Below are 25132 nucleotides of genomic sequence, written 5' to 3'. Positions count from 1 at the left end.
TTCAGTTTGAAGCACTCTGTAGCTATTGCTACTTGGCCTGTTTGTGAAGCCCTATCTCCTCCAACATTGCTGCAATGGTTTGTCACTGTTTTAGTTCTTGTTGTTTAAGGATGCAGATGATTCATATTTTATCTGTCTGTTTCTAAAACAAGTTACTCTTTTGTGGGAGTTGCTCTGTTCAGGGGAAACATCTAGATTTTTTAAAAACAGATATTTATTGCTTTTAAGCCCATGTGTCCCACCTCAGACCCTAAAAATCAAGTTATATATATATCACATACACACAACTAAGCAGCTCCATCATGCAACTCAGCCTAAAATCATAGCAATAGTCATATGTTTCTCACTTATCCCCCCCCCCCATAATAAAATCCTCTAGAGTCTAGACCTATACAGTTGCCTTCCCACTCACTAAATTACACTTGCACAAGATGGGAGAGTGCTGTTGTTGTGTGTCCTGCCCTCTCCGTTGCATCTTAGCAGCTTGCCATGCATTTGAGCTAAACGCCTGCACTAGGGAGCCTCCGCAACTCCTGTTTTAGAACCCTGAACCAATCAGGGTCCTAGATCACGGTCAGCAGGAGTAGTCTCTGTTCTCCTGTTCTAGACCATCAGGTTGACTATGACGAAAGGTGTCCAGACCACTGAGAAGTGACCAAAGGTGGAGCCAAAGAATTATGACCCTGCCCTCTTCCCCTCATGCAGGGGAATGACTGAATATGGCTAGTGGAGAAATCTGATCATTATGCTATTGAACTTACTACCTCTTGTTATTGTGGGCTTTAGCAAGGCTCCATCATTAATGTGGGCATCCCATGGGCATCTGACTGGCCACTGTGAGAACTGGATTCTGGACTTTTGGCCTGACTCCACAACTTTGTTCTTAACAAAGTTAACCCCTTGCTGCTTGGTAAGTTGGTCGTTTGTAATGGGCCATTGAAAGTAGCACATTTGACACAGCCGAAACATCATCCAACCCCACCTGGCTGAATGTTTGCTTCGTTTTGATATTATTCAGTGTCCTTTTGCTCCTTTGGCTATTGCTTCTTCCTGCCGCCATTTTCTTCCTTCTCCAATGCCCTCACGGCCTGCGCTATCATTTGAGCCAATTGGCAGCAGGGACTAATGTGATTTCATTGATATGTTACACGTTACATCCGTCCATTCTTGAAGGTCACGACACCCAGTGGGGTCAATGACAATGTGAGAAAACGAGGCCAAGGGCTGCAATGAGGCAGGGAAACAAAAACTAAGGGGAATGGCACTGAAACAACTCAAATATGTTTACAGCAAGGGTTGCCAAGCCCCATAAAAAGAGGCACTCACAAAAATGAAAATGACTTTTCCTTGCCTCTCTCTTTCCTCCCCTTATTCTGCCTGCCCACACTCCCAGTCAAAATTTAGATTGCAAGCTCCTTAGAGCAGAGGCCTATAGTTTTGCTTGTGTAATTCTTTAAAACTTTGTAAATTATTGTGGCGTGCAATTATCTGTTTTGTACCCCCACCTTTTATTAACAAGTCCCAGTTCCTGGAATAAGGATCACAAATGGTCTCTCTGTCCAGGTCCAAAAGACATGAGAATTCCTTTCTTTCAGGAAGTGAAACACACATTTCTCCACAGTGCATTAAATTTCCAGTTATTGCTAAGTGTTCACCCACACTCTGGCTTGCCTTTCTGCAAGGCTTCAATTATTCTCCCTGATTCAGCCTCAGAGTGTACACTCTTGACTGTCATGTGGATTGGCGTCAAATTTGCAAGAATTCTTACATGTCCCCAGCTTAGCCAGGCTGTTTCTATGGTTATGACAGGCAGAATATTGCTTTTACTTAATTACATTTTCTCCTTTTTTTCCTCTTGGAAAGATGCTTTTTGTAATGCAGCCCCAGAATTAAGACTTCCGCTGCTATGGATGTTTCACCAGTCCTCAGGTTTGTGCACCCTTTCTGCATTAAACTGGGGCCTATACGCAAAACTGCCAGCCTCTGTCCACCCAACCACCAGGATCTATTGACAACTCTGAGCTGCACACTGGCAGCAAGCCGCAGCAAACCCGAATGTATGCTCAGCTTTGACAGGGTGTGATGCTGGTCTTTCAGGACTGGGAAATTCTGAGCCACAACACAGACAGAGGAGGCAAATTTTCTGTAAGCTGTCCATTGTTCTCACAGCAGAGCTGACAAGGAGAGCAAGATCCACACAGAGACTGCATTGGCTCAACTTTGTATGCTATAGCAGCCCTCTGTTGGGAAGCTTTTAATGTCTGGTGTATCGTATGTTCTTTATATTCTGTTGGAAGCTGGCCAGAGTAGCTGAGGCAACCCAGTCAGATGGGCGGGGTACAAGTATTATTATTATTATTATTATTATTATTATTATTACACCAAGGGCAGGGATTCTGACATCCCATATGGTGAAAGAGATAACATTTCCCTCCAGCAAGCAGGCTAGAGTTAAAGGAGAGAAAGACTGACTTAGGGCAACCATGATACGGTCAGCCCACTGTCAGCCTGTGGGTACGGCTGGGAAGACCCATCAGTCCATATCCCCAAACTCATTATGTCACTGGCACCAGCTATAGGGGGCCCGGGGGCTTGGACACCCACAAAAAAATTATTATGGGTGCTCAGGATCAGCACCTGTCAGGCTCAAGAGATTCCCTCCTCCCCCGGCAGCCTCCAGGATCAAAGAAGAAACAAGAAAGTTCGCATTTGTGGTTTTATTCAGCAATTGTGGAGCAAGACAAGGAGTCTAGTTCTGGACGCCATCATGACGTTGCTCACTCTGAGCCCCTCCTTTTCCTTCCCCAACAACACCCTGTGTTCCTACGGAAAGTCTCAGGAGGAAAACGTCGCTGCGTTCTTTGCTCTTGAATCCTAATTGTCCTTGGAGAAGGGGGAGTTCCCAGGCTCTCTAAAGATGTGTCTGCTATCTGTTCTCCAACTCCCTCTCCTTCTTCTCCCAATACTTCATAGCTTGGTAGTTCAGTGTCCTGTCATAATTCAATCCTGTCTCTGTCTCTTCTTCCCACTACTGGAGAATGGGGGGGGGTGTGTGATTACCCCACCTGTGCTGCTGGTCACTCATAATCTGGGGCCCAAGTCGGCACCCTGCATTATGTGTGTGCCCAGTGGGGAAATAGGGAACCCACTCTTCCTTGCCCCAGACTATGAATCCTACCTGATGTCTCTTAGCTTAGCTTGCTTCGTTCCACACCCAGTCTAAAGAAAGCTTGAAACTCTTAGGATTTTAACTGATGAGCACAGATATAGTCCAGAAGGTCAGGACTTTCCATGTGGTTTTAAAAATTTACAGTAGGAAGTAGGATTGAGGCTGCAGTCATAATTCCACTTACCTGGGAGTACGACCCATTGAACTCAATCGAACTTACTTCTACGTAGACGTGGTTAGACTTGCAGCCTTAGTGCCTAGAGGCTGCCTCATCTTATGGGCACACAAAATCAAACAACGACACTTCGGGAAAAAGAACAGTGATGAGGCCCCCGTCGGGACAGCAGCATTTATACATCAATTAATATGTAAAAATGCAGCTTGTACAAAACAAGAGAGAGAAAATTTCATTGTGGAAAACGGAGGCAAACAGCACCCATAGCAAAAATGCATGCCTTGATGAAGGAAATCAGCTTGATAGTCCATTTTCAACAGATTCCTCTGACATCTGTAGCAGGGTATCCGTAGCCTTGGAATTGATCTCAATACCTAGATAGATAAGTAAGCTGTAAGGAGCACCCCTCAGTCTTTTTCTGGGTGCACTGCAAAAATATATATCAATTAAATACTCTCCATTTCTTTGTTAAGCACAGTCTCAGGCATGAGAGTCTGGAAACAAAAGGCAACAGTGCTTAGCAGGGCAAGAAGCCAAGATGAACCCTAAGAATCATATACAATAGTCAGGGCAAAAGGGTTTTAGGGAGACAGAAAATAATTACTCAAATCTGGACTCCAGCCAGGGTGCTTTGGATTTTGCCCCTGCAGGAAAAGAAGAAAACTGGCAAGGCTGAGGACTGCAGAACAAAACAAAACAAAAATCATGGCAGGAAAAAGAAAAAGGAGGCCACAGAAGGGCTTAAACTAAATAATGAGAAATTTCAAAGAGAATGAAGAACAAGAGGTCACTGAAGGAGACAGTGTAGCAGTCCTCTAAAAGGTGGGAAGAGTAATTTATTCAAGAGAGGGGAAGAGAGGCCGTAACTCAAAGGGGGCCAGAGCCAAGAAATCCAGTGTAAAGTTCAAAAATGACACATTTTGTCAAAGGCAGCTCGAAAGAAATATATTTCACTAAGTCAGAACAAAAAACACACACATAGCAACTGACATAAAAATTCACCAGAATATTGGAAGAAAGTGTTGTCACGGCAGGGGAATGTGGACTTTTGACGAGGTTGTCGAGGCAGTAAATAAAGCAAGCCTTGGGTTACGGATAAAGAGGATGGGGCTGAGCAGGAGGAAAGTCGAAATGCCTGAATTGGAAGATGTGAGGGAAATGGAAACGAAGAATGTGAGGGGCCTGCACTAAGAGATGCTTTAGTCCATTCAGATGTTAAGGGGGTGCCCAGAAGCAGGAAGCTACGGGACACACACACCCGACACACACACATGCACACTGTTTGGGCCCTGGCATCTGGGATCCAGAAGTACTGTGGCTCTGACCTTAAGAGTTCTGTTTAGCCCACAATGACCAACATTACCCTGTGACAAATGATCCATCTTGGGAAGTATTTCAGCTTGCTAGATGGAAAGACCCCTTCTTTCGTTCCCAACCCACCACCCCAGAGCTGCTTGGGGGGGGCATGGGGCCACACATGGGGGTTGCGAAGGGGAAAGCCCCTTTGCGCAAGTGCACCTTTGCTTTCGCTTTTAAAGATTTTTATTAGATTTTCATAACTTTAACCAATTGATTTCAAACTTCAAATTTGGTTATATATTTCTCTTTTAATTTCTTCCATGCTGTTTATATGCCCATCCGTTTTGTAGACTGCATAATGGCACACATTTAATCTAATACACACCCCTCTGTTACATTGCACATTTCATCTAATATGCATTCCTCTATTTCATATATTATCATTTCTTCCCATCGCTCAGCTTTCAAATCCTGCCAGCAATTTCATTTCAATCCCCCCAAAAGTTCCCACTCTTCCATAAATTGTCATTGGACCATTTGGGGGACCATTTGTAACTGGGGGTCCCTTAACAGTGCAAGTGCAACTTGGTTGTAAGCCGCCCTGGGTTCTCACGTGAGGAAGGGTGGCATACAATAATTTTTTTAAAAGTGTGGTTTACGTATCTTTCTCCAATCTGGTTAAATGCTTTATATTTTCCTTTCTGCTTTCAGGCACAAGGACGACTTTCTCCCGTGTGTTGAAACTGCTGAGGTGGAAGAGGCAGGCAACCTAGCCTTCCATCCAAACTGTTTGAAAATCAGCCTGCGTAACTATTGTACTCCTTGCATGGCTCCCATTCACTTCAAGGGGCTCGGGCGGTAATATTTTCCAGTGGGTTGTGCTTCTCTTAGCTGTAAGAGGGTGGATATTAGGATCCTGCGTTCTTAGAGATGGCCTGAAACATATTGGTGCCCAAGGCAAAAGAAGAAGGCAGAAAGAAATCTGAATGGTCTTCCCCTGGTGGTGAAAATATAACAACAAACCAAATAATTGACTATTTGCTGCCTTTTAATAGTACCCCCAAATCCCTCGCCTGAGGCGGGCTTCCTTGTGCTGCTTATTGATAGGGCCGGCCTTGAACATGCTTCTGACAGCTTTGGTGTACACAAACACAGACACGCACACTCGCCACAAAGGAACCTATCAATTTTCAGCTCAAGATACACACACAAGATCCAGTAAATAAGGATTCGGGGAAAAGAGATGGACCGCAGTTCAATTAATTTTAGCTTTGCATTGCTGGGCTGTGGGGAATTCTAATCAATACAGAGAGCTTTCAGCTTGCTAAACATAAAGCACATTTCATACAAAGCTGAACATTTTTCTCCTTGTCATACAGAATTATCTTAATTATTGTTTCGGGGAAAAGCCTTACACAAAATCATCCAGTAGTCTCCCCCTCCCCCCCCCACCCACCCACAAAAAAAAAACCCAGCTCAGAAACTCATCACAGCAATAATTTATGATTCCCCCCTCCCATTTTCCCTCTCCTAACATCTTGGTCTTGTTTGATATGCTTGCCATTTCTTGCTGACAGGGAGGTCGATTAAATCACATTTATATTGTAAACGTATGCATTGCTTTTTACCCTAGGCGGCGGATGAAGAGATACATGGCCCCATGGGAAAAAGAAGCCAATCCACTCTCATATTGCAGATTTCTGCCGGTTGGAAGAAATGAATGGTTGCCAGGGAGAGTTGGGAATTACTTGAGGATGCAAATTGTTATTTTAAAAACCTTTTGAGGAAGGCTCTCCTTCCCTCCCCAAAGTCTCTCCCCCTCCCCCCCCATATCTTCACATCCTTGATTCGTGCTGGTTTCTAGGAAGGCACTTCAACAACATTCTTCAGGGCATCTGCAAAAACCAGACTTTTAACCTGGTCTGCGCAAAGTAGCAAAAGAGAGAGAGAATATGGTATATTAGTAAAAGGTACTTTGTGGTGGCAGAAGGAAAAGAGAGTCTCCCCAGTTTTTTGGAAGGTGATGGGAGGGGCACAACTCCAAACGAAGTGATAAAAATGAGGAAGGCAGAGGTTCTTGCCAGAGGCTTAGGGGGAGGGAGAAATGAGCTGCAGTGCCATTAACCTAAAAGGAAGCGTTCAGTTTTGTAAATTATGCATAGCTCTCACTTTGTGCTTTTCCTTCTTCAGGTTTCCCCCCTCAAATGACTAATTAGGGAACATTCGAGAGTAGAAGGGAACATTCACAGTAATGCAGAGGAGCTCATACAGACAAACTCCTGGCGCATCCTTTAAAAGCCTCCCCTATACCACTCCCCTTCTTTTTCTACTCACATATCCTGATAATGATCTTCATGCTTCCAAGTCCTATCACAGTAGAGCTATTCAAAGGTCTTGACTAGGAACTGCACTCATTTCCTCTTGTCGCTCCTTATGCCCGGAACTCTCACCCTGAGTACATCCCTTCCCACCATTGCCCCTTTCAGGAACCTTAGGCCTGGAGATTCAGAGAGTAGAGCCCAAGGGGTAGATGGTGGATACATCAGAAGATGAAGCCTAGTAGAGCATACTGAAAGGAAGGGATGGCACCAAATGGGTCAGAGGTGGGATTGGGCTAATCTGTCAGTTCCGTTTTCTTTCAAGTTTCTCATTTAAGTTCCATTCTCCATATTTCCACATCAGTTTGCCTTTTTTAAAAGAAAGAAAGAAAGAAGTCCTCATGAAAATGTATCAGTATTTTAGTGCAAATTTATCCTCATATACATTTTTGTATGCAATTTTAGCTTTTGTCTGCATCTTGTATGCAATTTTACAAAGCCATTTCCCCAATATAATAAATTTTGTCTTATTTTCAATGATACATGCATTTTTATGAACACCTTAGCTCAGCATATGCAGTTTTGGCGCACTCTGCTTGGCTAGAGAACCACATTACAAAATTCAGAGAAGTGCAAATTTCAGTGGAACGGCTGTGTTTCAGTTTGCATGTACAGTGGTACTTCTAGTTGCGAATGGGATCTGTTCTGGAGGCTCGTTCGCAACATGAGCAGAACACAACCAACGTCTGCACGTCTGCGGGTCACGATTCGCCGCTTCTGCACATGCGCGTAGCGTCATTTTGCACGTCTGTGCATGCGAGAGTGGCGAAACTCAGAAGTAACCCTTTCCGGTACTTCCGGGTCACCGCAGGACACAACCTGAAAACGCTCAACCTGAAGCAAATGTAACATGAGGTATGACTATAGCTTCAGAAAGTTCAAATTGAGAAAGTTCTCCTTTGAACGTGAACTGAATGCAATTCGTCCCCTATCCCTAGTCAGAGGGCTGCACCTGGTGGCTTAGGATGGAGCCTAATGAACATAGGAATGGAGCTAACAGCAAAAGCTTTTGGCCTTGGCTCCTTTCCCAGAGATTCCGCACCTTTTCCTGATGATTCTAGTCCTATTCATGTGTTTCTCCACGTGAATGGTAAATCAGCCTGGCCTGAGCCATTGCATGCCACACTATGCTGCTCCAATGTGTGTGCATTGAACATGAATGTCTTGGAGAGCATGAGCTGCTGGGTGGCATATGGGCATTTCACAAAACAGGAATTCCTACATAATCAGGGGTCACGCATTCATGTATAGGTTCCCCCTTTGCAAATGCCATGCTCAATATGTAGGTGGTGGAAGTGAGGTCAGCACAGCATGGCATGTGATGAAGGGGGAGACATAGCTCTGTTCCATCTTCCTTGCATTTGCTCTGGAGAAAGACATGAGCAGGCTTTCTGAGAAGGGGAGTAAGACGCTGAAACTTCAGGAGGAATTCTGAGTTCTGACAACCTTTCCTCTCTTCTTTCAGTCTTCAGCTCAAAGCCCGTATCTTCTGTGACACCTTAGTCTTTATCCCCAGCCAAAACAAAGCCCCATTACATGTAATTGTGCTTTCTGGCACTTGTCCCTTGTTAGCCTTGCCTCTGTTGTCTTCCTTCCCTATCATGGTGTATTTTTAGCCTGTCAGCTCCTGAGGACGTGGACTTGTCTTTTGCTTATGTTACTCTGCAAAGCAACATAAACACTAATGGCTTCATCCTAACAACTTAATGAAGCCATCTTCCATTATCGGGGGGTGGAGATGGGGAGAAATATCCACTAATACTTCCATCTTTCCTAATGTGACCGGCAGAAGGACTATTACCTTGAGAAGCAGTACGGAATGCATCACTGGCTTGGAGAGAAAGCAGAGAGGCTGTCATTTAATATTTTCCACCAGTGTTTTGAGGTGAACTTTTAAGAGCTCAAGGCTCTGAAGGAGAGCCAAAATGTGCTGCTACAGCAGCAACAAAATTCCGGGCAAATCTCTGTGTTTGGGCCTGAATGGTAAGTCCAAATCACTACAATAGACCTGTAAATACTGCTTCATATCCCATGATCCCCCAACAATAGTCACGGAGCAGACCCAGTTCATCCCAGATCCCTTGATCTCCGAAATAACGAAAGATCAGTAGCTAGATAGGATCATGCACCGCCCTGAAGGAGCAGGTGCGCAGCTTGGGGGCATCCTGGATCCATCCTTGTTATTTGAGGTGCAAGAGGCCCCTCTGGCATGGCACGTCTTCTACTAGCTTGGGCAGGTGGCCCAGCTGTGACCCTATCTGGATAGATATAGCCTAGATCCAGAGGTCTATACGGTGGTAACTTCTAGGTTAGATTACAGTGGTGTGTTGTTGGGCTGCCCTTGAGGGCAGCTTGGAAACTGTAGCAGACACCAGGGTGGATTTTTGGGAGCAAACGTAGGGTGCTGAGCCAAGGGGGCACCATCTCAAAGCCCTGTACATGAGGTGTGAGGTTTTGGGAAGAAGAAGAAGAAGAGGAGGAGGAAGAGTTTGGATTTGATATCCCGCTTTATCACTACCCTAAGGAGTCTCAAAGCAGCTAACAATCTCCTTTCCCTTCCTCCCCCACAACAATCACTCTGTGAGGTGAGTGGGGCTGAGAGACTTCAGAGAAGTGTGATTAGCCTAAGGTCACCCAGCAGCTGCATGTGGAGGAGCGGAGACACGAACCCGGTTCACCAGATTACCAGTCTACCACTCTTAACCACTACACCACACTGGCGTAGAGTCCTCCCTTCTCCTTCCCAAAGCCTAGTTAGCACTTTCCCAGCTTTGGGAAGGAGGTGGGAGGGCTCCAGGACCCTGCCAGAGCCCTTGTGCCTCCTTCCCATAGCCGGGCACCTCCTTATCCACCTTTGGGAAGGCAGCGTGAGGACTGGGGAAGGGGCACCCAATTTTGGCCTCACACAGGGTGCCACAGTACCCAAGTCCACCACTGCAGACAGGCTGCTGACCAGTACTAGACAATCTGGACATATAAGTACAGTTTGCCCCCACTTGTGCTGGCTACCAATTTGTTTCTGAACCAATTCATAGTTCTAGTATTGACATAAGGTCCATTTTCACTCAGGACCTTAAGAATAGCACTTGATCAGCACTAGTGGCCTGGCTTTTGGGTTGCTTATATTTGGTTTGGGCGGTTATTTTATGTTGTCGGTGATTTTTGTGGATGAAGGCTCTTAGAAGAAGAAGAAGAGTTTGGATTTGATATCCCGCCTTTCACTCCCCTTCAGGAGTCTCAAAGCGGCTAACATTCTCCTTTCCCTTCCTCCCCCACAACAAACACTCTGTGAGGTGAGTGGGGCTGAGAGACTTCACAGAAGTGTGACTGGCCCAAGGTCACCCAGCAGCTGCATGTGGAGGAGCGGAGACGCGAACCCGGTTACCCAGATTACGTGACTACCGCTCTTAACCACTACACCACACTGGCTCTCTTAGTATATTCACTTTTCTTTTAATAGGTTTCCATTGCATATTGTATGTTGGCCCTATAAATCACTTCAAGACTCCCTATGTGTGAAGCAATACATAAATCAAATACAGTGGTACCTTGGTTTACAACCATAATCCGTTCCAGAGGTCCAGTTGTAAACCAAACCCAAGGCGTGCTTTCACCAGTGGGGCCTCCCCCTAAAAATGGGTTGTAATCCAAAAAAAGGGACACACACTTCCAGGTTTGACGTGGTTGTAATCCAAAGCGTTTGTAATCCAAAATGTTTGCAAACCAAGGTACCACTGTACATCTAAATCTGCTTGTGTCCCTTCCCCTACCTTAATACTAGGGGCTTACTCCCTAGTCAGTATGTTTAGGACTGCAGCGTAACTCCTCATATAGGATTGCAGCTATAGCCTCACATGCAAACCTTCTCGTGATGTAATGTTAGTAAGGAAAGCCCACCGTTTTGCTCCAGCACCCCATGCGATGCCATGCTGACATCTCCGTATGCCTCTTTTCATCATCTAACAAGAGACTAGCTTTCTCAAATGCAGCTATTCCTAGCTGCAAATAGCACATTGAGCAAATGGTAACTACATTCATGCTATGAACACTCCAACTCCGGCAACCTTGTTATTTGTTAAAAGGGAATGGGAATTGGCGGATGAGATGCTTTCTGGAGGGATGGGGAGAGGGTGTTGTAAAAGGGGGTGCGGGACAGCATTCCTAAGAACTCGTTTTGCAAAACAAAAACCCGAACTTGAAGCCAGCTCTGCTTTTAGTAGCATATCAGCCATGATTTCCCCCAGATGAAACTCTATTGAGCCCCAGGCTCTGTGCTGGTGCCTCTCCTGTGGGCTACTTTGAGAGCAGAAAAAGAGATCCTCTTCCACACTTTGCCCTAAAACCTGACAACAGCTAGGCAACCATTGTGCAGAAACCTCTGGCTAACACTGCCTTGTTGTCTCTTTGTGCTTCCCCTGCCTGTTGTATTCATCGATTGTCTCCGTTCTTTAAAAAAAAAAAAAGCAAAGAGATTATCTATCTTTTCCTTCTGCTTATATGCTATTGAACACAGTAGGCCCTGCTGTGTGGATTCTGTTCAATAATGCAATCTCTTATGTATAAAAGTGAGCTCTCCACATTCTGTCACACACTCTGGTATGACCAAGAAACAAAACCCCGGAGGGGGGATATGCAGATAAAGGTATAGGGCTGTGCGTATATAGGAGCAGGGGCTATTCTTAACGTTTGGAGTGGAGGGAGGAGAGCTATACTTCCCACCCCAGGTGTGCCCTCAGATTACTGCTGGGCCAAAGCATTCTGCCTAGACTTGGTCGTGACTTTTTGGGAATGCTGAACCCCAATTTTTATTATTATCAATTTGGGGGTGGATCTATTAACCTGTAACTGGGGGTAGACTTACCTTTGAAGACTAGGTGAGTAAGCTTTTGCTCTCCCCCACCCACAATAAAAAAATGAAGTGACTTGGTTGCCCTTAACAACCTGGCAGCACCACAATGCACTATGTCACAAAGACCTAGTTCACATCATTCTCTGTGGCATCCTTGGGGACAAAAGGTAGCTGCCCCATTGGCCAGTTGCCCCTATTCCTGACAGATGACAAGGCCTAGCCAAAATCTCTTAGTTATGTGTATGTGGGGAGCTATTTACCTAAAAATTCCTGAGGCTATATGGACCTGTTTGATCCCAGCCTTCCCAGTCCATCATGTCACCAGCTTCACAAAACATGGGAGGAGGAGTCCTAGAGAGCCAGTGTGGTGTAGTGGTTAAGAGCGGTAGTCTTGTAATCTGGTGAACCGGGTTCGCATCTCCGCTCCTCCACATGCAGCTGCTGGGTGACCTTGGGCCAGTCACACTTCTTTGAAGTCTCTCAGCCCCACTCACCTCACAGAGCGTTTGTTGTGGGGGAGGAAGGGAAAGGAGATTGTTAGCCGCTTTGAGACTCCTTAAAAAGGGCGTGAAAGGCGGGATATCAAATCCAAACTCCTCCTCCTAAGTGGAATCAGCATGGAGATTGCGGAAGTTGCTTTGTTGTATACAGTGGTACCTCGGGTTACATACGCTTCAGGTTACATACGCTTCAGGTTACAGACTCCACTAACCCAGAAATAGTGCTTCAGGTTAAGAACTTTGCTTCAGGATAAGAACAGAAATCGTGCTCCGGTGGTGCAGCGGCCGCAGGAGGCCCCATTAGCTAAAGTGGTGCTTCAGGTTAAGAACAGTTTCAGGTTAAGAACAGACCTCCAGAATGAATTAAGTACGTAACCAGAGGTACCCCTGTATTGTTCACCAAACACTTAACGTACTGAGTAAAAATGGGTTTTCTGCCTTGCGAATTATTTGGGGGATGATAGTAAGAAAGGGCCATGCTCCAAACATCTGATCTGCCAGTTCTATAAAAATCCACAGTTTTCCTCCTACATCTTGAATCAAAGTCACCAAGTTCATGACAGTTCTTGAGATGGTTGAGTGGGGTTTTGTCTATATTTGGAAACAGCGTTTTGAATCAGGATGGTAGACAGAACCACTCTGTGGGTCTGGATCATGCCCTCCATCAGGCCAGCAGAATTTTGCCCATACCTGCTGCATGCCTGACAACAAGCCGGGAGAAAAACAAGTTTGTTAAGTTCCTGGTGGGCCACCATACATGCCTGGAAGATTGTATGGGGTTTGATATACTGTGCAGATCTATATGAATATGTGCTAGGCAAGATCTCAATAGAGTATAAGTGCAATTTTCCTTGGACTGGAATCAAGGTGTTCCTAATGCCACCACAAGATCAGCCTGGGAAATGAATGCTGTAACTCCATATTCTTAAATTGTCCTGAAGCGTTTGGACCTGGCGATTATCAGATGAAAGATATTGCACTGCATGCACCATTGTTCTGATCCGGTCAGGCTCATGTGATTATGTGGGAAGCAGCCCTCTTCCCCATAAAGAACTGCAGCAGATTCAGTTTCTTTATCGCTACGAACTCACTCATCCTTCGCCATCGGCCTCTAGGTGAGAGAACTAGATTTATGATGTTCTCATTACTGTCCTTATGATGACTTTTGATACGAGAACAAGAGATCACAGATGAAACCGACAGCAGCATCCTGTTGGATTTTGACCTTTTCAGTATTTCACATTTTGAATCACTGACCATTCCATCTGCTCACTGCACAGAGAAGATCGGGATCGTCATGCATGACGGTTACTAGGATATAAGATGGCAAAAAAAACAACCTGAGGGGGAGGACATTACTGCAGGTTGGGAGATCTACGTGACTTAAAATAAAGCGTATTAAGCCTTGGTTTGGTCGAATGACTACAGAATTTCACCTGGATAAGTACAATTAAAATTCTTTGTTAAGAACAGAAATGGGAGGAGAGAGAAAGATACTGTGAAGATATTACCATCTTGTTCCGCAATCTCATTGACAGATCAACCTTCGTTGCCACAAAGCAGTGATGGATTACAGTGGTGGGCAACGTTTTACAAGTGACAAATCACACTTAATTCCTCGGGTATTCATTATCATAACATTAATCCATTTGGCACAGCAGAGAGAGAGAGAGAGAAAGAGAACAGTGTACAAGCCTGTCGTATTTCTATTGTAATTTAATACAAATCTGCAATGGCTTTTCAGATATTCTTAACAGAGATCTCCAAAGGTAAATCTTTCATACCATCTAAAATATTATCATACTGTTATGGGGAAGTAATGCCTCAGTTATGCTTCAGACCATTCTTGTCCTTGGGCCAATGTAATGTGAGTTAAAACTCTGAGTTGAACTCTATGGTCTAGGTCTAGGGCTGGTTCATGGGTTATATTGGGCCTACCAGCTGGCTCAACCTGGTCCACTGCACTGTTTTACCTCAGAAGTGGCTCCTTGTGTGCTGCCGCTACTTTGCACAGGAAACAGTGCTCCCCAGGCCAAAAGCACAGCTTCTGAGTTACGTTAAGGAAAAGAGCATTCAAAAATCTGCTTATTACAAGAAATTCACACTAAAATGCAGACAATTTTTTAAAAAAGAATAATCACAGATTGCTGCAGAAATGTGAAGGTCTGAATTTAAAATTGGACAAATGAGAAGCTGGGGGAACCAAAACTGACATGTCCATCCATTGTCACTCAAATGTTTTCATAGACACATTGACTAGCATAGGGGACAAGATGGAACCCTGCAGTATCCCCTGGGTCAACTTGCATAGGGCCAAGCAATTGTCTCCCAATGATATTCTCTGGTAGTGGCCCAACAGATAAGAAGAGAGCTACTGTCACGCAGTGCCACAATTGCCATACGTGTAGATTTGTACTATGGTGTCAATCTAAGCTGATGTGGGCAACTTTGTCCTAAAAAGGCTTTACAAATCTATCACAGAGAGCCTCTGAGTGGTCCAGCACACCACTACTCACATGCCCTCCAACATCCACCATCATAATCATCATCATTTTATTATTTATGTGTGCACACTCAGATGATGACCTTCAAGCCATCCTAAATATCTTTGCAGAAGCTTGTGGACAGCTTGGCCTATCGCTCAATATCCAAAAAACCAAACTACTGCACCAACAAGCACAAAACAACCCCTCATCCCGCAGCGCCACAAATCTAACTTAATGGTACAAAGTTAGAAAATGTTTAGCCTTTTCTTACCTAGGCAGTTATCTTTTCACAAGGGCCAGCATTGATGCCAAAATCCAATGTTGCCTGAGCTCTGCAAGCAGGGCTTTCTCCCAATTGAAGCGTAGAGTGTTTGAGGACTGCGACATTTGCTGGGAAACCAAAATGCTTGTTTACAAAGCTATTGTACTACCAACTTTACTGTATGATTGTGAAACATGGACTACTTATAAACACCATCTCTAACTCCATCAACAATGTGTCTGACCATTTTTATATATTACTTGGGAAGACAGGTGAACTAATGCCAGTGTACTGGAAGAAGCAAAGATCACCAGTGTTGAAGCAATGATTCTTCAACATCAACTTCACTGGACTGGTCATCTTGTTTGGATGCCTGATTATCGTCTTCCAAAGAAACTACTCTATTCCCAATTTAAGAATGGAAAGTGTAAGGCTGGTGGTTGACAAAAGAGGTTTAAAGACGCTCTCAAGGCAAATCTAAAAAAAATGTAATATAAACATTGGCAACTGGGGAACACTGGCCTGTGAGTGCTTCAGTTGGAGAATAGCTTCTACCAAAGGAGTCAGGGACTTTGAGGAAGCACAAACTAAGGATGAAAGGGAGAAATGAGCTAAGAGGAAGGCATGTTTGGCAAATCCTCACTGTGATCAACTCCCATCTGGAAACCAATGTCCCCACTGTGGAAGGATGTGCAGATCCAGAATTGGCTTCCACAGTCACCTACAGACACACTATTAAGACCATATTCATGAAAGACAATCTTACTCGGCTTTGAGTTATCACCAAAGGCTAATGATTATTATTTATACCCTGCCCATCTGACTGGGTTGCCCCAACCACTCTGGGCAGCTTCCAGCAGATATAAAAACATAATAAAACATTATACATTAGAAGGCTTCCATATACAGGGCTGCCTTCTGATCTCTTCTAAAGGTTATATAGTTACTCATCTCCTTGACGTCTGCTGGGAGGGTGTTCCTTGTTCCCTGTAGCTTCACTTCTTGTAGTGAGGGAACTACAGAAGGCCCTCGGAGCTGGACCTCAGTGTCTGTGCTGAACAATGGGGGTGGAGATGCTCCTTCAGGTATACCAGACTAAGGACATTTAGGGCTTTAAAAGTCAGCACCAACACTTTGAATTGTGCTCTGAAACATACTAGGAGCCAATGTAACTTATTGTGCTCGGAAGTGTATTGGGAACGGTAACATTCTGAGGATCTTTCAAAGTAATCTTTCTAAGCATTTGCTGCAATAGCATAATACTGACAGATCATTCACCTCTACTCATGAAAGCTGCCTCCACCTGATTTCCATCTCTTTTGCAATGCAGACCCCCCCTGCCAAGCCACATCCTCTGACCATCTTGCAGGGAGGGGCGTGCAGGGGCTGTAGTGGGTAGGAGAGGAGGGGAAAGGCCCACTGCGCAGGCAGGGTCTGCTCATGCGAACTCCGGATCCAAGCCAAAGTAAGAAACTGTGAAACATCTTAGTTCCTTGCAACTTTTGGAAACATATATTTCCCCTTATAAATGAATCAGAAGATTTAAAAACAAAACACTTCTCAATTCAAACTGGACAGGCCTCTGGGAGTTGGCTCAATTCTGATTCATGCCAGGTTCTGTTACATCAGAGACATCCCAGTGTGAGGTCACAAGCGGTGTGAGGTCAACATGAGGCCACAATGGTCTCCGAAAGACCAATAAAAATTACTTTGTGACTGGCTTCATAACGGCTCCTCACCATGAGGACATAATCTGCTGGCCTGAGAGAGACACAAGGGAAGAATGAAGATATGGCGAAGTGAGGAAGATACCAAAGAGACCACCTGTAGCCTTATGAGGCAATCCTTGTGGCAGTTGCTGATTTCTTTTAAGTTCCGGGTCTGCTCCAAGCAGCTGAGAGAGGTCAGTCTGTGGTCTTCATTTCGATTGCTATGTGTCTCCCCTGCCCCATTTTTGTTGAGGCATTCACTGGACCTTCAGAAAGCAGAATTGGGTATGGAAACCAGCTTCTACTAAAAAGAATGGGGTTATTTGCAGGATAGGAATGGAGAAGTGGCAGGTTGTAAAAGGATGCTTAATTCTTCTCCTGCCCACTGTTTATCCCACTGCTCACCATTTCTCTCTTCTAAATCTCACCTGCCCTATCTCTACTGACTTTCAGATGTTCTGGAGACCTGGGTCCCCAAACTAAAGTTTTTCATGAACCTTGTCCCTGTCTTGTAAATGATGTTTCCTGGATGGACCTCAGAAAGGTTGCATGATGACTTATAACAGTTGTGTATTAGTGTTATACAGTACCGTCTTCACAGGTGACACTTTATGAAATTGCATAAGCAAAAGAAAAACCCAGCTGGTCCCTAGGGGTGCTCAGGAGTTTACAACATGAAAACTACAAGGGTGAAGATCTGCAGAACTGGAAGTTGAGTGCTCATTTCTGGCTTTTGGCAGGGGACATCATCTGTCTTAATGTACACAAATATACATGTCCAAATAATGAACATGCCATACAAATCAAGGGTAGGGTTGCTGACCCTCCAAATGTCCCTATTTTCCAGGGACGTCCTTGATTTAGAGAAACTGTCCTGGTTTCTGATTTGATTCTCGGATGTCCCACTTTTCCTTAGGATGTCCGTATTTTCATTGGAGAAATGTTGGAGGGTATGGAGTTATCCAACCCCTGAGCTGTCTGAAGGCAATTTTGTATAGGGAAGTTTTTAAAATGTCCTATTATGTTTTTATATATGTTGGAATCTGCCCAGAGTGCTGGGGCAACCCAATAAGTTGTGTGGAGGATAAATAGTAAAATTATCGTTATGGAATAGGATGTCCCTATTTTCATCGGAGAAATGTTGGAGAGTATGAGGTTGCCATACGCCAGCAAATTCCTGGACACGTCTGCTTTTGGGGGTCCTACATGCCCACCCGGGGGGGATTATAGATTTGAAAGCAAATGTCTTGGATTTGGGTTTTTTAAAAAACAAACTTTTTGGTGTGGGGGTGGCTCTGGCTCTGGCTCTGGCGTGGACGACCCAGGATCTTATTCAGGCTTTGCCTCTGGTGGCGGCTCGGGCTTGGGCTCTGGTGTGGGTGGCTCAGGCTCAGTGCTGACAGAGGAGCTATGGAGAAATTGCCCTAAAACAGCTCTAAAACTTTTTGTGTCCAGATTTTTAGCTCTTGAAATATGGCAACCCTAATCAAGGGGGAAAGATGTGTCTATATCTGAGCATCTTTCATGAAACAACAAAATGGTTAGCAGTGCAATCTTGTATATGTCTACTCATAAGTAAGCCTTGTTGAATTCAGTGGTACTTACTCCCAGGTAAGTGAGCAAAGGAGCACAGCTGAAGAATGAGATTTTGTGTGAAAGAACGAAAAAGAAGCTATCGTTTAAGAATGTGGTTTCAGGCAGTAAAATAGCAGGAATAAGATGTACTGCCAGACCTCCTGGAAATATCTTGGTTGTTTTCCTCCATCACTCATTGTTACATTCAGTGAGTCAGTGGCAAATAATGTAACAAACATATACTCATCCTCACCCAGTGAATGCTGGATGATAAGTCTCCTTCTTCATCTGTTTGTGTGAATTACTACAGCACCATGCAGCCAATCATGAAATCCGCTCCATGCTATATTGCAAGAGAGAAGCAGGGACACAGGGGTTTCAGGCCCATTGAGACACCGAACAACTCCCTTCTTGTTGCCTGCAGAAGCAAAGGAGGCCACTTGGAAGCAGCACTTCATATAGCCAGCCCTTCCATCTGTTGAAGACAGGTTTATGAGCTCACTGGTACACCACACTCCCACAGGCAGTCTGCTTTGAGATTGCCAAGTATCTGGGGCCAGGTTACATGAGATCATGCAACAGCTGGTTGACAGGACAAGCCCTAGCATTGCGCAGAGTGAGGCAACCACCTCAAGTGACAAATGGTAGGGGGAGGGCACCAGGAGCAGCCCCCAACCCAACAGTTCCTCCTAAGTGCCCTTGCCATACCCACCTTCTGTTGGAGCACAGAATTATGCAGGCCACACAGCCCACCTTGTGCTCCCCAAATGACGTTGTTGCCCTCAGGTGCCGTGGAGGACACTATCTGTTTCCAGTATTGAACACGCAACTGCTAGTCCAGTTAGCTTCTATATGTGGAATGCTAGGGCAGAAGGCTGCATTCAGTCCTCGCTGCTCCTGTCCAGCCAGCTCCCATGAGGAGGACGGGTGTCCCTTAAACTCCTTAGCTAATCATCAGGAAAATGTATTGGATCTCCATATCAACAAATACCTTTCAACAAAAAAAGGCTATCTTTCTAGAACAGAGCCCATTTCCTAGAGGTAACTCAAGGGCGATGATTGCCACTGTGGGCTCCCTTGGCAGGAAGGGAAGGATATAAATTCAATAAATAACAACAACAACAACAACAACAAAAACAACAATTTATTATTTATACTCCGCCCATCTGGCTGGGTTTCCCCAGCCACTCTGGGTGGCTCCCAACAGAATGTTAAAAACACAATAAAACATCAAACATTAAAAACTTCCCTAAACAGGGTTGCCTTCAGATGTCTTCTAAAAAGTCAGGTAGTTGTTTATTTCCTTGACATCTGCTGGTAGGGCGTTACACAAGGTGGGTGCCACTACCGAGAAGGCCCTCTGCTTGGTTCCCTGTAACCTCACTTCTTGCAGAAGGTCCTTCAGTGTCCGGGCTGAATGATGGGGGTGGAGATGCTCCTTCAGGTATACTGGGCCAAGGCTGTTCAGGGCTTTAAAGATCAGCACCAACACTTTGAATTGTGCTCGGAAACATACTGGGAGCCAGTCTAGGTCTTTCAGGACCAATGTTATATGGTCCCAGTCTAGCTGCCGCATTCTGGATTAGTTGTAGTTTCTGGGCCACCTTCAAAGGTAGCCCCACGCTACCTGGTGAAAGGTGTCACATGGCTGAATCCAGCTAAGTTAGAGTAGACCAACTGAAAGTAAGCTGTGTTCAATCATTTCAGTGGATCTACTCTGAGTATGACCTTTACCTTCTGGGAGAAGCGGAATCCTTTGTTGATGGTGTGGTCTCAGTAGAAGCCTGGAGAAGAGGGGATCTGTGATGACTGATATGCAAAGGGCAGAGATTGTTTTTCAATGTCTCAGCAGCCAAATCTAACAACCAAAAAAATGGCCTGAAAATACAGGTGGAACTAATTGTTTTCTTTTGTTAAGCTGTGTGTGATGCAGGTGCAAGTAGAAATCTTTATTTCAAGATACCTCTATCTGTCTCTCAAACATTTATTTCACACTTGTTCTAAGTGGCTGTCCACACAGTACACTTTATACACGATGACAGTTAAGGGCATGGTAGTGTTAGGGATGCCTGCCTACAAAGACAATTTTGCTGCGATTTCTCTGCATGAGAGCTGGGAACCGCCGGTAACTACTATAAGAAATGCCTTTGCACTTTTCTATCAGATGGCAGTGGCGAGAGACAGCAGTATGCGTCCCTCAGATGTATTGTTTTTCAGCGCCCTTTGGTTTATTTTCACGAGGTTTGGTTTTCGCTGCAAAAGGTGTGGAGAGCATAAAAACGTTTGCAAAAACACACACACGAAAAAACCCCCAACCTTCTTCCTTCCAGTCTTGAACACATCTTTGTGGCTGTTTGTGGCCATTTTCTCCTCTGATCCACTTATGTTTGGGAGGACGGGGAAGAGCTGACTAAAGCAATAGGGACCTCCACTTTTGCGCCAAGCTCAGTGCAGGAGATTGACCCATTCGCTTCAGCAAAACGGCATGTTCACTCTTTCCCTGATACCCGTCCACTGCAAACAGTTTCACACACTTTCACCATTGGGTGCCAAATACTCTCCAAAACAAGGGAAGGCTTGTTTCATAAGGAGAAGGGGAGGGGGGACAATTACAGCCCCCTGTCTTGACTATTATGTTTTTATTCTGCTCTTCTCCTCAATGAGCTCAGGGAAGCCTACACAGTCTCTCTCTCCTTCTTCGCATTTCATCCTAAACAAATAAACCTTGTGAAGCAGCTAGGCGGAGAGACAGAGAGAATGGGACTGACCAAGTGAGGTCCATGGCTGAGTGGCGAGCTGAAACCCAATCTCCCATTCATTGTCTGACACTGTCCACTATCTGACACCAGCTCTCTCCCCTTTGTCTCAGCACTTAATGGGGCAAACGTCTGCGTGGGATCTCCTTCCTGCCATTCCATTTCTGGTTTTACTTGTTTTGGTATTGCTCTCGAATCGAAAATACTGATTTATTTTTGGAGGTGGAGTGGCCGGGAGCTAAGGAAATTACCTGCCTTTCAACACTAGCTCTAAACATTTCCTAATGTCCTACCAAAGGAATGCATTATTTTCCCCATCTCATATGTCTAGGTGGCTTGCGACATCATTTTTCTCATGACACGCAAATTACCTCCACATATAGCACGAAGGCCTTCCTATAGTTTCTCCTTGGCATCAGAAACAAATTGCCAGTCACATGTAAAATATTTGAGTACAGTCCATGTCTCTGCCTTTGATTCTGCAACAATTGTGGAGGATGAGTTTCCCTGTTCTGTATGAGAAACAAAGGCTGATTAGGGATGGCAGAGAAATTCAATTCAGTTTGAATTTTAATGTGAACCTGCCTAATTCACCCTGCCTAATATATATATATATATATATATATATATATATATATATATATATATATCTGAACCTAAATGCTGCCCTTTGAAATCCACACATCTCTGCATTTTATGATGCAGTTCCCCAACCTAAAGATTTATAGAAAGTGCATATATTAGAGGAAAGCATGCATTAAAGAGCATATATTAAAGTGCTTGCAGGACTGCACATATTAGGCAGAATTGTGTATGTTGTGAGAAAACCTGCCTTAAAATGCTGAATTTATTTATGATGACTTCTTAAAATATATTTGCAAATTGATGCAACAATATAGTTTGAGCTGGGTTGTAGAAATTTTGCCCCAGCCTGCAAAATTTTTAGGAAGGGGCTTATGTTAGTTCTGCTTTAACTGGCTGAATCTATTCATATGTATTTAACAACAATTCCACCCCACTCTTCCAACATTGAAGCCTCCAGAGCTGCTAACAAGTAAAATAACTATTTAAAACAACAATCATCTCACTATAACCATAAAAGAGCAGAATATTACTGAGCATTAGTAATGGCAAGATGTGTCAGTAATAAAAAATAAAGGAACACCAGACCCTTCCAGACTGTCACTCTTTGAGGATGCAGTTCAATTACACACTGGCAAATTCAGGTTGCACAGAGAAAGCCGATTTGGTGCTCAAGTCGAACAAAACCAATTTTTAAAAATGACGTTTTGTGCTAAGGAAAGTGACAGGGAACCCTGGAAAGCACGGGGTAATAATTGCTCGATGCAACCACCCTGCAGTGTGATCCGAATGAATGCTCATCAATCAAGTTCTCTGGAAGTAAAGGTTTCAGACCCTCTGGGGTGCCAACACTTCAAAGGCCCTATCTAGGATCGCTACCTCAGATGATGGTGAATCTCAAAGAATACAATCTCAGGGTCAGGTTAAATGAAGATACATATAGAGGGGTTGATGGATAGAAGAGAGGGACCTGTGTAGAGACAGGTCAGAGTGAGTTTCCCTCAAGGTGTAAGGCTGAGGAAAGGGAAAACTTTTTTCAGGCGAGAGCTGGGAAGACTCACTTCTTTAGATGTGAAGATTAAGGTATAATTATGGTAGTGGGCTATATACACGCCTAAGAAACAGTTTCTACCCAAATGCGATTTTGGTTTTAAATGCATTGTAAGGAGTCTGTATGGGAGTATATTGTATTTAAAAATGGGGTATCAGAGTTTTTAGGGGGCTAACCAGATTGGGATAGCTGGGATAGCAGGCTTGTTGGGTTTTGAATGTCTTATGTAGATTTTCAATTTTGTTGTTCTGTATGGGACAGTGACAATAAAAATTATTGTATCGTGCATATAATGTTGTGTTTTATTACGATTACTATTGGTGTTAATATTATTTTATTGCACCGTGAAAAAAATTAATAAAATATTTGTGGGGGGGGGGAGAATACATCCTCAGGGTCTGGGAAGGTTTATGTGGGTTTTTTGCCCCAGGTGAAGCCTGCAGAGGTGCTCCATGGGGGCTCCTAGCCTCTGTTTGTGTGTGTGTGTGTGTGTGTGTGTGTGTGTGTACACAAATGCAAATGGGTGTGTGTGCCAAACTGGGTCTTTGACCCAGGTGAAATAAAGCCTAGTTTCGCCCCTGTTTTAAAGTTCAGAACCAGTATTTTCCGTTCATCCTGGAAGCAGACCAGAAGCCCATATAGTTCATTTCAAAACTGCCAAGGGATGTTCTGAAAAACCTGTCCCAGTTAGTAATTTGCTAGTAATTTGTCCCAGTTATTTGCTATTAATTAAGAGACACTATAAAATGAGCATCCAGTTTGCCAGCCGGATCAAGGGGGAGATTCTCTTCTGCCATTCCCCTCAACAGTAATCAACCGGCCTCTAAACATTTAGCAAAATGTGTCCACTTCAAACATTATTCTAAACCGGCAGCAGGTCCTGCCCGGCCCCCCTTTTTTTCCTCTTTCCACCAAGAGAAATTCAGAGGCATCTTCTTCTTGTGGAAAATATTTTCCTTGTGGAAAACACAATCTGGCTTCATTTCACTATCATGCAGCGCATAATGTGTGTCATTTTAATAAAGGGGTGTGCTTTCGAGTGGCATAAACTAAACCACAATGCAGTAAGCTGTGTGGTTCTTTTTCATTTGCCCAGAAAGGCCAGGTTGGGAAAATGTATTTGTAGTCAGGGCCATGTTTGACTTCCTCTGAAATCAGGAGGTATTGATTTGTTTTTTTCCCTCGACTGATCCTCTCCTCTCTGCTTCCAGCTTCTTGCTGTGGTTTTGGAGCAGCTGCAGCCCAAAGCATTGTGGGAACGGCTTTCACATCTGAGCCCATTAGTCACCAGATGTCATCTGCTGCTGCCAGGGCTTCAAACAGCCGAGCAGACAATGTCCCATGCATGCTGAACATCTGAATGCCGACTCCTTCAATAATGTGGACAGCTCAATGGGTTCGAATGACATCCCAGAAGCACCTGACCTCAAAGCCATGTTTATACTGACACCTACAGCTCTGAGAGGAAACACAGGCAGCAGCGGAGGATTTTCAAGACCAGCTTTGTGAGCTGTTGCTTTCACGTTTATTTAAAGAAGAAAGAAGGTGGGGGAGAGAAATCCAGAAAGATTAATTGAGTGGATTTGCTAGAGGAAATAGACTTTTGATTGACTTTTTGCATTCATTGCATTTCATTCGCTTCTGCAGTGCAGAAGCATCAAACAGGGTTATTAAAAAGGTGACTTAGAGCCAAACAAAACATGACTTGTTTGGATGCTAGAATCCATTATTTCATTTGAAACAACACACTGCCTCACTGTGTGTGTGTGTGTGTGTGTGTGTGTGTGTACACACAACTGCTTCAGATACTAAAACAACTGTAGGCATAGAGTCGGCTTCAGGAATAGGGGATACCTCAAAAATAAACCATCAGGGTTCCCATTTACCTTAAGGAAGGCAGGGGGCTGAAGTAGGCAAACTGATGGATGATCCCAGAGACCTCTGCTGACATGAATTGTGCAAGGAAACCAAATCACATGTCAAAGAATTGAATATACCCCTTCCCAGCAGTTGCAGGGGGGGGGCGGACCCCCAGTAATGGTTTCTTTCAATGGAAGGCAATAGCAGTCCCAGTTAAAACTAAGGGGAAAGCAAAGGCCATGTTGGTAACTTTTTCTGAAAGTTTGGTCCAGTTCTTCTCCGTGAGCCCTCTGTTGACCTCTGGGTCCCAGCCACTGCCCCACAGAGAGATTTATTGTGAGGGATGCTGTTTCTGATCTACTTACTTCTCTGTTATTCTTTTCTCCAGATTGCCATCCCAGAGAGAGCCAGATTAACTGTTAGGCTAATAAGGGTACAACCTTAGACACTCATATTTTAAGCCAATTTCCTAGCTGTGGAA

At 44.4% G+C, this 25132-nt stretch overlaps 3 long non-coding RNA genes across 4 annotated transcripts in view; 1 reads left to right on the top strand and 2 right to left on the bottom strand.

Annotated features, from left to right (window-relative positions):
• Window positions 1-492, bottom strand: part of LOC310706756 — a 40858-nt gene extending 40366 nt beyond the window's left edge. The window contains exon 1 of the long non-coding RNA XR_014526151.1: window positions 413-492. This is a non-coding gene — a long non-coding RNA (uncharacterized lncRNA). The remainder of the gene's footprint in view (window positions 1-412) is intronic.
• A 4439-nt stretch (window positions 493-4931) lies between these two features.
• Window positions 4932-16696, bottom strand: LOC310706641. Of its 2 annotated transcripts, XR_014525988.1 has the most exons (4): window positions 16397-16696; window positions 15128-15234; window positions 6978-7330; window positions 4932-5640 (listed from the first exon to the last, which is right to left on the bottom strand). It is a non-coding gene; the product is annotated as an uncharacterized lncRNA (long non-coding RNA). The 2 variants fall into 2 exon arrangements; XR_014525989.1 differs by lacking the exons at window positions 15128-15234; window positions 16397-16696 and adding an exon at window positions 11883-12024.
• Window positions 16697-16705: 9 nt separating this feature from the next.
• On the top strand, window positions 16706-24490 carry LOC310706645. Its single transcript, XR_014525995.1, has 2 exons — window positions 16706-17021; window positions 24003-24490. It is a non-coding gene; the product is annotated as an uncharacterized lncRNA (long non-coding RNA).
• Window positions 24491-25132: the final 642 nt, after the last annotated feature.

The sequence above is a fragment of the Podarcis liolepis genome (assembly GCF_965112155.1).
Source record: "Podarcis liolepis genome assembly, chromosome: 5".
Classification (NCBI taxonomy): domain Eukaryota; kingdom Metazoa; phylum Chordata; class Lepidosauria; order Squamata; family Lacertidae; genus Podarcis; species Podarcis liolepis.
This window is presented reverse-complemented; position numbering and strand designations above follow the sequence as displayed.